General features: G+C 36.3%; 1 long non-coding RNA gene across 1 annotated transcript; it reads left to right on the top strand.

Annotated features, from left to right (window-relative positions):
• The first annotated feature begins 763 nt into the window (after positions 1-763).
• On the top strand, positions 764-3,351 carry LOC137654502 (uncharacterized). Its single transcript, XR_011046645.1, has 3 exons — positions 764-1,065; positions 1,338-1,398; positions 1,615-3,351. It is a non-coding gene; the product is annotated as an uncharacterized lncRNA (long non-coding RNA).
• The last annotated feature ends 8,301 nt before the right edge of the window (positions 3,352-11,652 follow it).

The raw sequence follows: 11,652 nt of genomic DNA, 5'->3' as shown, positions 1-11,652 counted from the left end.
TTAGGAAATAGGTAAATGATTGAACTTAGGGTTTTATAATTTTTGTAACCTTGACAAGATCACTTAAGGTTAAGTAAAATGAACACCTTAGTCATAAGTACAGTACATTTTATCCCAGTTCAATATTCATGTGTTAGCCAATAAAAAGGTTTGCATTGGCAGTAAAATGAGATGGAGAAAAGTAGTTTCTCCTATTATTTTATTAGGTAGAGTTAGGAGAACAAAGTATTTCTGCATTATAAAATTCAAGAAAGATTAAGCTGTATTATTAGAATTGCAAAGTATTTATGCATTATAAAGTTCAAGTAAGATTAATCAGTATTATTAGAATTCCAAGTATGACGTCTCATAAATTATAATTTTTCTGTGCCCCAGAGAATTTACCTAATTTCTGAGTACTGTACGTTTATATCTTGTGTCTGGGAAGTATTGTAGATGTTCTCTGTTATCAAAATGCTTTTATATTGAATAGAATATGGACCTGGGTTGTTCAGATTACTAGTATTTACTAAGTACTAATTTTGAGGGTTGCAAGTTATAAACTTTCTGTAATTAAGTTGAAATAATGTAACAAAGTTCAGAAAAGGGTAGTGGCAATCATCTGATTAATTTGATATATAATTTTTATCAATATATTGATAATACAAAGCAACTTACTGTATTTCCTCTAACTTTTTACAGGGCTACTGCCAGACTTGGCCTTCAACTACATTGTGGGAAGCTGACTACACAAGTAGGTAAGCTGATTTCTCTCAATTTTTGAGTTGTGCACTCTGGAAGTTCACTACATTATTTAATTGTCACTTAGAATTGCAAGTTATTGAACTGATTGTCTTGAATTAAGTGAACCAAGTCCTATTTTTCATACCAAAATGTAGGTAAGATCTTAGTAATCTATCTATGATGATAAGAATACAAACAAGATTCCTGATCATGAACTCTCTCACTGAAATGAAGTTGGAGTACCCTTGTTCTCTTACAAAAATATTTAGTTCTGAAAGAAAATGTATGGTTTTTCAGGCTGCGAAGTTCCTGGTTTCCAGAAAAGTGGTCCCCTACTGTCTGGTGAGTAAATGTCCATCCTTTTATGTTATTAAGGAGGTATTTGAGATTCAGTTATATAACCTTAGCAAATCGGCGCATATGTTTTATAGAAGATAGGAGTGCTTGTAATCTAAATTTTTTTTGTGTGAAAAAAGTAAACTTTTTCTTAATATGATGAGTTTTTAACAATCCAACTCTGAAGCTCAGTAATGTGGAAATGCTTCTCTGACTAATTTAATTTACAATTTATTTTTCTTCATGGTACAAAGCAACTTACTCCCAACTTCTTTCAGGGCCACATGTAAAACTAATATTTATGGATTCATCCCAGGAAATTGGCGTCTCAAGCTGTAGGTATGTTGAATTTTTCCTTTCAAATTTATCATTAATAATGAAGTATATATAATTTGGTTTTACCTGATAATTTTGGTGTAAATTAGTTAGTGTGATGAGTATTCAACAATCCAACTCTGAAACTTCAAGTGGAATAGCAAAATCTGATTGAATGTTTTTGTTTCTAAAAAAAATTTAATCATGATTAGCCTCTAATAATGATATTTCAATTGACAGGTAAATGCTATAGAGGGGGAGGATCCACTCCAAGCAAATAGGTGAGACCACTCAATGAGTTTGGCTCACATAACATTGCATATAGTACCTGGCCAATAGTATCTACATTCATTTTCATTGTAAATTGATTTTCCTTCTCCCCTTTCGTTTGTAATTTTTGCTTTATTGGTGTAATCTCTCATTTCTGTTTTGCCCTGCATTTGAAATTTTTTCATGTTTCATGATTTATTTCTCTCTGTTAGCACTTGCTCCCGTTGTGGTTGGATTCTAGAAGTAGGTGATTCTTTGTTCTCAAAACACTTTCACCTTTGGTTGTACTTGCATAATTGTTAAAGACTGCGTAATGTCAGGCTGAATTAAAAAGTCATTCTTTACTATTCACTTAACATTTTTGTAGCATTCTTACTGTGAACCATGTTGTATTGCTTTTGCTTTGAAGATTATCAATTACCCTTGCTGCATAGTGGCCCGTTCTATTGATCACATTTAAACATCCAGATTATTGACTAGGCAATACAGGTTAGATAATACAACACATGGGATCCTATGTAAACATAGTGGCCTTTAAATATCCAAGAGGAAAGACATTGTAAAACAAGGGTTATCAGTAATATGTTGCACAATAGCTTTAACTGGAAGAGTACTTGAGAATGCTGACCTCCGCCACAACAGCTTAATTCTCTAAACCAGCTTGCCTTTCCCAGAATCTTTAGACCGTAGGCTTGTGCAAACTTCGCGTTAAGGTTGGAGTTAATTTGGTCAATGTTTTGCTTGACCTTTGACCTAGGACTTTGAAAATTTAATCACTTCCAGTCTCAGCATAACAATTATTAATCCCTGAAAGTTTCACTACTCGAGTAAAATTGTGGCCAGGAAGTTCGCAAACAAGCGGACAAAACATTACCTCCTCCCAACTTTGATCGTGGAATTAATAACTGGTACCTGTATGCTAGATAAATATATAATGTGTGTGAACTGCTCTTCATTTTTTACTGCTTGTGTAAAGGTCCCCTTTTTTGTTTCATTTGTTTGATGTCGGCTACCCCCTAATATTGGGGGGGAAGTGCCTTGGTGTATGTATGTATGTTGCAAAGGTAAATTATTTGCAGTGAATACAGTACTTGGGTTATTATGAATAAAATTACAAGACTTTTAACAGTAACGGTATGACAGAAGCTAGGCCAATTGCACAACTATTCGTGGTGATGAGCTTTTCATACTTGTCTTCATCCTCATACATTCACAATTTTTTTTTAACTAGTCCTGTTTTATACTTGATAGTAAAAGTAATTACTACAATAAATCCGTGTCTTTCAATGGTCAGCTAGATATATCCTAATTGTCCTCCAGTTCGCATTTGCTTTCATAACCATAATTAATTATCTGGTCTTATGCATAAAGATCAGTGATTATGCAATTGATACTAATTGCCATGTTTTATACTCTAGGTGTGCCATGTATAGTTTTAATTGCTATATGGATGTACAATTCCCTTGAAAATAATTTGACCAGATCACTGTTTGACCACATGCTTCTCTTGAAAGTTAAATGAAAGAACTAAAACATTGATAGGGGGCTTCCTTTTCATTTGACTTGAAAGTCTTAAAAGGAAAGTAAACGCTTTGCTTGAAAAACTTAATCGTAGACATTTGTAATTAGTGTGTGCTGCATGCTCATCCAGTGGTATTCATTTCATGAATTTTTGTTGCTTTATTTTGTAAATTTTCTCAATAAAGAATGTGGTATCAGTGTTTTGTTTCATTTATTAAATAGTAAGAAGCCTGCAAGATGGGTCCTTGAAAAATAAGACGGTAAAGCAATCTTACTCCAGCAAGAAGTGTGGCTAAAGTAGATCCACAAGTAAAATCGACCAAGTTGGAGGGCAGAATTAGAAATGGTCCCAGTTCTACTCTATATTTATCATAGGATATAGTACTACTGTATATGTAAAATGAGCCCAGTATAAACTTTGCAGAGAGGAGAATCTAGTTATTGTATCAACTATTTTAACTGAATACTGTATATTGCATAGAATGTTTTCTATTGAAGGATGGAAGAAGCTGGAGTTGAGGATGTTTAACAGAAGACATGTTATAAATAGTGTTTGCAAACAATTTCTTGATAAAGTAAATACTCGTGGGAAATAGTCAACCAATATATATTGATTGGTGGTTTCAGTTTTCGGCATTTATGTAAAACTTTCCTATCCCCAAGTTGCACGCTGATTGCTGAATTGCCGCAGATTCAGCGATAGGCTGGTGTCACCCAGAATTGTAAATCAAATGGTCCTCGACTTGTTCCCACACGGTTTCGATTATGACTAATTGCTTTTGTAATCTTATTTAGTTTTCCCATCTTTCAAGCAGTGGTGTTCACATAATCCACCTCAGTATTTGCACCTCTCTTCTCCACCTTTGTTTTCTCTTCCCTTTTTAGGGCCCACCTTTCTGATCCACAGGTCAGCACTGGTTTTATTACATGCTAGAAATCTTGACTTTTAGCTTGAATGGCTTTTTCCTATCACATACCACTCCCTCTACTTCCTTCTAATTCCACGTGGCTGCTTTTGTCCTAGTCTCTGCCTCAGCCTCTCATCCTCCCTCCTGATTTTTAGTAGATCCCAGGTATATAAATTCTTCCACCTGTTTTATAACAAGCCTCTGCTTTTATGTATGACTATTATGTCCCTACCTTCCTAACTACTCTCCATGACTAGTCTTATCTACAGTTTCCCCGCTACCACCCTTTTCCAAAGACTCCTGCCAATCTACAACTCTGTTAATAATAGTGTTTAATGGACAAAAAATATTTACATACAAAGATTAACAAAAAGAAAAAAAAGACTCGGTCCAAGCTCATGTAAAGCAGAGCTCTTCGGGCAATAATGCAACTAAAATCCATCCATATACCAAAGGCACTTCCCCCAATTTTGGGGGGTAGCCGACATCAACAAGAACAAAAAAAAAAAAAAAAGGGGACCTCTACTCTCTATGTTCCTCCAGCCTAACCAGGGACTCAGCCGAGTTCAGCTGGTACTGCTAGGGTATGTAGATATCCAAAGTGTACGCATACATATACATAAGTATATATATATGAATAGATACATATAAATTAAGATTCTTAGCCTAAAAAAATGGAAATGTATTTTTATATGATGAAGAAGGATGGTATATGAAAGCTAATGGTATATACATTGAAAAACTAGATGTTAAGCAAAAAACTCTGTAAAAGAATTTGTTTCACAAATAAGAATATTCTAAACAATGAAACATACTTTCATTGTGGTTGGGTGGGTAAGTATGAATATTTAATAACAATGCTTAATACCCAGATAACAGGAGATTTCTTAAAAGATTGAACACTAAGCAATGCCTTTAGATAGCGGGCAGAGTATTCCAAGTTTAATACCTTGATATAGATACGATTGCTCGCATCTATTAAAACGTATGAAAGGAAGAGTTAAGTTTGAATTTCTTGTTCCATATGGATGAACTGATTGTTCCTGTATTATTTTTCGTCTTAAATCTGGGAATTTGTTCTATATAAGTGTTTGGAACATCATATTTATTAAGGAGAGCTTATAAGTGTCTTCCAGCTTCAATATCGAGAGACCGGAAGAGTGGCGATGTATGAGCTAAGTAATCACTGGAGCTTATGATTCTTACCAGTCTTTTTTGAATTACAATTAACGGTTGCAGGACGTTTCTACTACTGCTCCCCCACGCCGTAATGCAGTAATTTAGGTGAGGAGATACTAACGAGTGATACAATTGTCTTATATAAGGGGAAATACTCTTTTAATCTCTATATGATACCCATTACTTTGGCAATTTTTTTTACTGTCATATTTACATGCTCACAGAAAGTTAGTTTATTATCGAGAATTATCCCTAAAAATTTACCACGGTAAGTCTTCCTCATTTTCAGTGATAATCCTCGATCATCTGCATGTCACAACTTTCTGTTCTCTTAATACATACATGACCAGTACAAATAAAAATAGTCTTACGCTCATCCCTGGTGTCTAATTACTTTAGTCCTTGTTCTACTGTAATGTACATAATCTCAGCCATCCTAACTAACCTCTCCAGGAATTTTCTCGTCCTCAAGCACCAAAACATAATTTTTTATTGGTATTCTAGCATAAGCCTTCTCTTGATTTACTAAAAAGCTTGTGATTTTATACCTCTTTCCTATAGCTCCCTTACTATAAAGATGGTATCCATAGTCTCCCTGTCCCCTTTTAAATCCATACTACGGTTAACAGATCTTACAGTTTCTCTTCTAGTATCCCCTCATAAACTCAAACCATGCTCTGTTACCTGTAGTTACCACAATCCATGGAATTACCTTTCTGCTTAAATACAGAAAGCTCTTATTCAACCTCTTTAGTCCTTATTTCCTCTTCCCATATTGCTCCTAAGTCCAGCATCCATTCTTTCCCCTCTGTAGCTAGTAACTTGAACATTTCAATTTGAAACTGGTGGACCTCAAGCTTTACGATTTTTCATTTTACTTGATGTACACATTGTAAATATATGGATATGCATCACTGGCTTCCCCAATCTGTTTCTCCCAATTCCTTTAATTTTCAATAATCAATAGGTCAAATTACTCCCATCTCCGTTCCTCTGATTTTCGGTATTCAATAGTATAAAATACTCCCTTCATCTCAATGCAATATATTTACATCTCTATCCTTGATGACTTCCAAATGTCACCAAATCCTACCTTTACCTTTCTTCCAATAGTTGAACATCCTCCCCTCGAATCTTTCCTCTTCTCTGTATCTTCCTCTGCACCCTGTTCATGCCTTGTGATCCAGTCCTTAAATTCTTTGATTTTCTCTTAACCAACTTTCATCTCTATCCCACTTCTACCTCAATCCTTTCGACTCACATTCCTCCGTTTCCCCTACACGTCCCTTTCATACCCCCACACATTTTACACTTTTTACCCTGTCAACTCTTAACATCAACCTTTGAAATTCTCTCTCACAATCCTCCTAAATGTTTCGCCCCTTTGTTCCCTAAGGTCCCAGATCTTAATTCTAGATTTCTTCTCTTGGGTTTTCTGCATCCTATTATAAAATCCACCATTATCAGTCTTATGTTGCTTAACACATGCTTCCCCAAATATCACTTTACAGTTGATGAAAATGTTAAGGTTATAATGGCCTATTTGATAACGTCCCTGACTGGTGATCGCCAGACTGGAGTTTGAGTCCCACAACGTCGTTAGTGCCTTTGGTGGCTGCGACCTCACCATCCTTGTGGCTAGCTAACGGGGATTTTGGGGAGCATATAAGTCTACCAGCTGAGTCATTGCCTGGTCCTAGCATAGATGGAAAGGGATCTTAGTTGCTGATCATATGTATATATGGTCAGTATTTGGCTTTCCTCTCCTCCACTTCCATAAGTTAGGTTGCTTGTCAGTTTTCATACATGCCAATTATAACTCTTAGCCATCTCTAATATATACTCCCCATCTTCATTTCTAATTTCACACCCATGACCTCACTGTACCTAAATCCCACACAACGAAGTTATGGGGTCCTTTGACTGGCGAGACAGTACTACATTGGATTCCTCTCTGGTTACGGTTCATTTTCCTTTGCCTACACACACCATATAGTCTGGCCTATTCTTCATAATCTCCTCTGTCTTCATACACCTGACAACACAGATTACCAAACCATTCTTCTTCACCCAAGGGTTTACTGCACTATCATTGTTCAGTGGTCAGTTATTTCTAGGTAAGGGTCGAAGACACTTTAGCTATGGTAAGCAGCTCTTCTAGAAGGACACTCCAAAATCATTGTTCCCTAGTCTTGGGTAGTGACATATCCTCTGTACTATGGTCTTACGCTGTCTTGGGTTAGAGTTCTCTTGTTTTAGGGTACTCTCAAGCACACTAATCTATCTTATTTCTCTTCCTCTTGTATTGGTAAAGTTTTTTATAGTTTATATAGGAGATATTTATTTTAATGTTACGGTTCATTAAATAGGTTTTTCCTTGTTTCCTTTCCTCACTGGGCTATTTTCCCTGTTGGATCACCTAGGCTTTTAGTATCCTGCTTTTCCAACTAGGGTTGTAGCTTAATAAGTAATAATAGTAACAAATATCACTCTTGCAACTCCTATTTCAAATAAATACAGTGAAGACCTTTATTTTTTGAGATATTTTATAGTGGAATACAAAAAAAAAAATGATCAAAGATCAAAATCACCAGTTCAATGCATTGCTAAAAAAAGGACTATTCTTAAATTCTATTTGTGTAAAAAGTATGTATCAAGAAAGTTTGAAAATGGCATATGAGGCAGTGAAAGTAAGAGAAACTAGTAATTTAGAGGAGGCGTGAAAGTTAGTAAAAGAAATTTTTTTTTGAGATTGCAACTGATGTGTGTGTGGCAAGAAGATTGTTGGAGGCAGCATGAGGAAGGGCAGTGAATAGTGGAGTGAAGGTAAAAGTGGAAGAGAAAAAGAGGGCTTTTGAAGAATGGCTGCAGAGTAATAGTGTAGAGAAGTATGAAAGATATAGAGAGAAAAATGTAGAAGTAAAGCTCAAGGTAAGTGAGGCAAAGAGGGCAGCTGATCTGAGGTGGGGTCAGGGATTGGGTCATTCATATGAAGAGAATAGGAAGAAGTGAAGAGAGTAAGGAAGACTGGTTCAAAAATTGAAGACAGTGAAAGATGGAAATGGAAGGTTGTTAAAAGGAGAGGAGGCAAGAAAAGGGTGGGCTGAATATTTTGAAACTTTACTGAATGTTGAGGATAATAGGGAGGCAGATATAATTGCTGGTGCAGGTGTTGAGGTGCCGGTGATGGGAGATGAGAATGAGAGAGAGATTACAAGAGAGGGAGTGAGGAGAGTACTAGATGAAACGAGAGTAGGAAAAGCATCTGGTGTGGGAGCTGAGATGTTGAAGGAAGGGGGTGTGACTATACTCGAATGGTTGGTGAGACTGTTTACTATGTGTTTTGTGTTGTCAATGGTACCAGTAGATTGGGTTTGTGCGTGTATTATACCACTATATAAGGGTAAAGGAGATGTGCATGAGTGTTGTAATTCAAGGGGTATTAGTTCGTTGAGTGTAGTTGGAAAAATGTATGGTAGAGTACTGATTAATAGGATTAAGGATAAAACAGAATGCAATCTTGGAAGTACACGGTGGTTTTAGAAGAGGTAGGGGTTGTATGAATCAGATTTTTACAGTTAGGCAGATATGCGAGAAATATTTAGCAAAAGGTAAGGAGATGTATGTTGCGTTTATGGATCTGGAGAAAGCGTATGATAGAGTTGATAGGGAAGCAATGTGGAATGTGATGAGGTTATATGGAGTTGTTGGAAGGTTGTTGAAAGCAGTGGAAAGTTTCTACAAAGGTAGTAAAGCATGTGTTAGGATAGGAAATGAAGTGAGCGATTGGTTTCCGGTGAGAGTGGGGCTGAGACAGGGATGTGTGATGTCGCCGTGGTTGTTTAACTTGTATGTTGATGGAGTGGTGAGAGAGGTGAATGCTCGAGTGCTGGGACGAGGATTGAAACTGGTAGACGAGAATGACCATGAATGGGAGGTAAATCAGTTGTTGTTTGCAGATGATACTGTACTGGTAGCAGACACAGAAGAGAAGCTTGACCAACTAGTGACAGAATTTGGAAGGGTGTGTGAGAGAAGGAAGTTGAGAGTTAATGTGGGTAAGAGTAAGGTTATGAGATGTACGAGAAGGGAAGGTGGTGCAAGGTTGAATGTCATGTTGAATGGAGAGTTGCTTGAGGAGGTGGATCAGTTTAAGTACTTGGGGTCTGTTGTTGCAGCAAATGGTGGAGTGGAAGCAGATGTACGTCAGAGAGTGAATGAAGGTTGCAAAGTGTTGGGGGCAGTTAAGGGAGTAGTAAACAATAGAGGGTTGAGCATGAATGTAAAGAGGGTTCTGTACGAGAAAGTGATTGTACCAACTGTGATGTATGGATCGGAGTTGTGGGGAATGAAAGTGACGGAGAGACAGAAATTGAATGTGTTTGAGATGAAGTGTCTAAGGAGTATGGCTGGTGTATCTCGAGTAGATGGGGTTAGCAACGAAGTAGTGAGGGTGAGAACAGGTGTAAGAAATGAGTTAGCAGCTAGAGTGGATATGAATGTGTTGAGGTGGTTTGGCCATGTTGAGAGAATGGAAAATGCAAGAGTTGATGGGAGAAGTACAAGAGGAAGACCAAGGTTTGGGTTGATGGATGGAGTGAAGGAAGCTCTGGGTGATGGGAGGATAGATATGAGAGAGGCAAGAGAGCGTGCTAGAAATAGGAATGAATGGCGAGCGATTGTGACGCAGTTCCGGTAGGCCCTGCTGCTTCCTCCGGTGCCTTGACTGACTGTGGAGGTAGCAGCAGTAGGGGATTTAGCGTTATGAAGATTCATCTGTGGTGGATAACGGGGGAGGGTGGGCTGTGGAACCCTAGCAGTACCAGCCGAACTAGGTTGAGTCCCTTGTCAGGCTACCCCCCAAAATTGGGGGAAATGCCTTGGTATATGTATGTATGTATATATAATGTATATACATATATATATATATTTTTTTTTTCAAAACTAACCTGAGATTTAATAGCAGGTCTAGAAGTTGCTTCAGTTCTAAATTAGACTAATATATTGTAGACAATAATTTGTAATAAGAAAAAAACTTTTACGCTATTGAATGTACGACAAGTGACTGTGCTCCATATGGAGCATAATTTAAGTATTTTCCTGTTTGTTAACCCATTTTTTTTTTTTTTTTTTTTTTTTTTTGCTGAATTTCTATCTAAGAACTAGCCATTGTGCTGACTTTCAGGTTTCTTGGCCGAGGCTTCATTTCATCCAAGTGACGAATCTGTTCATTCTCCAGGTAGGGCGTCTGATGATTCAAGATGTATCATCTGTTTCCTTCGGTTAAATTAAAATTATCAATGATATGGGAATGGGAATTTTGAGTAAACTCTCGCATCTGAATTGCTTAAAGATGACCCTCAATCTGAAGCATTTTCTTTATATTCATTGTGTAGTCTCTCCCAATGCATGAACTGTCATATCAAAGGACAGTCTGGTTCAACCATAATTAAAGATATGTTTATTTGGAGAAGCAAGACGTTTACAATCTCTGGAAAACTTAATTCTTTCATTCTACCTTGTTTCGAGCATTGTTATCCTGGTTTTCATCTGCTGACTCTCATCTTAAGTTGTTGGATAGAAACTTTGGCTATTAAATTTCTTATTATCTAGATAATAATCTCTGGTACCATCGTTCAGTTTGCTCTTTATACAGGTTTCATAAGTTTATATATATATATATATATATATATATATATATATATATATATATATATATATATATATCAGACCATTCATTGCATTCAGATATTTCCAGACTAACATTCTGAACGTAGTATACCAGGTCTCTAAGTCATACCATCAACTTCATAAAGCACAATACACAGTACTGTAGAAATTTAATTCCTGCTGTTACCAGATTGTGGAGTGATCTTCCTGGTCTGGCAGTTGAATTGGTGTAATTTCAGAGGCTCAAACTTTGTGCAAATGTTTTTCTGTTGAGCAGGTTGTATGTCATGATTTTATAGATTATATGGCACTGATCCGTTTCAACGTTGTTACTGATCTCAAATTATTCTTTTATTTCATTACTTCTTATATATATATATATATATATATATATATATATATATATATATATATATATATATATATATACATATATATATATATATATATATATATATATATATATATATACATGTGTGTGTGTATGTAGTTGAATTGTCATTTCTTTTCTTTACTGGGCTGCTTTCTTTGTTTAAGGCTTTGGTTTTGTAGCATTCAGCTTCTCCGACAGTAAGGCTGTAGCTTTTCTATTAATAATAAAACGGATTAGTTCAGATTTGATTTGTAATAACTATACTCGACTAAGATTTTCTCTCCGAGTTTGTGCTTCAGTTGAAAATAATACAAGTAAGTCATCAAAGAAACCATTTCTTGAGCAAACAGGGTGCAA

The sequence above is a fragment of the Palaemon carinicauda genome, chromosome 15 (genome assembly GCF_036898095.1).
Source record: "Palaemon carinicauda isolate YSFRI2023 chromosome 15, ASM3689809v2, whole genome shotgun sequence".
NCBI lineage: Eukaryota > Metazoa > Arthropoda > Malacostraca > Decapoda > Palaemonidae > Palaemon > Palaemon carinicauda.
The sequence above is the reverse complement of the archived record's forward strand: the minus strand, read 5'-3'. Positions and strand labels throughout refer to the sequence as shown.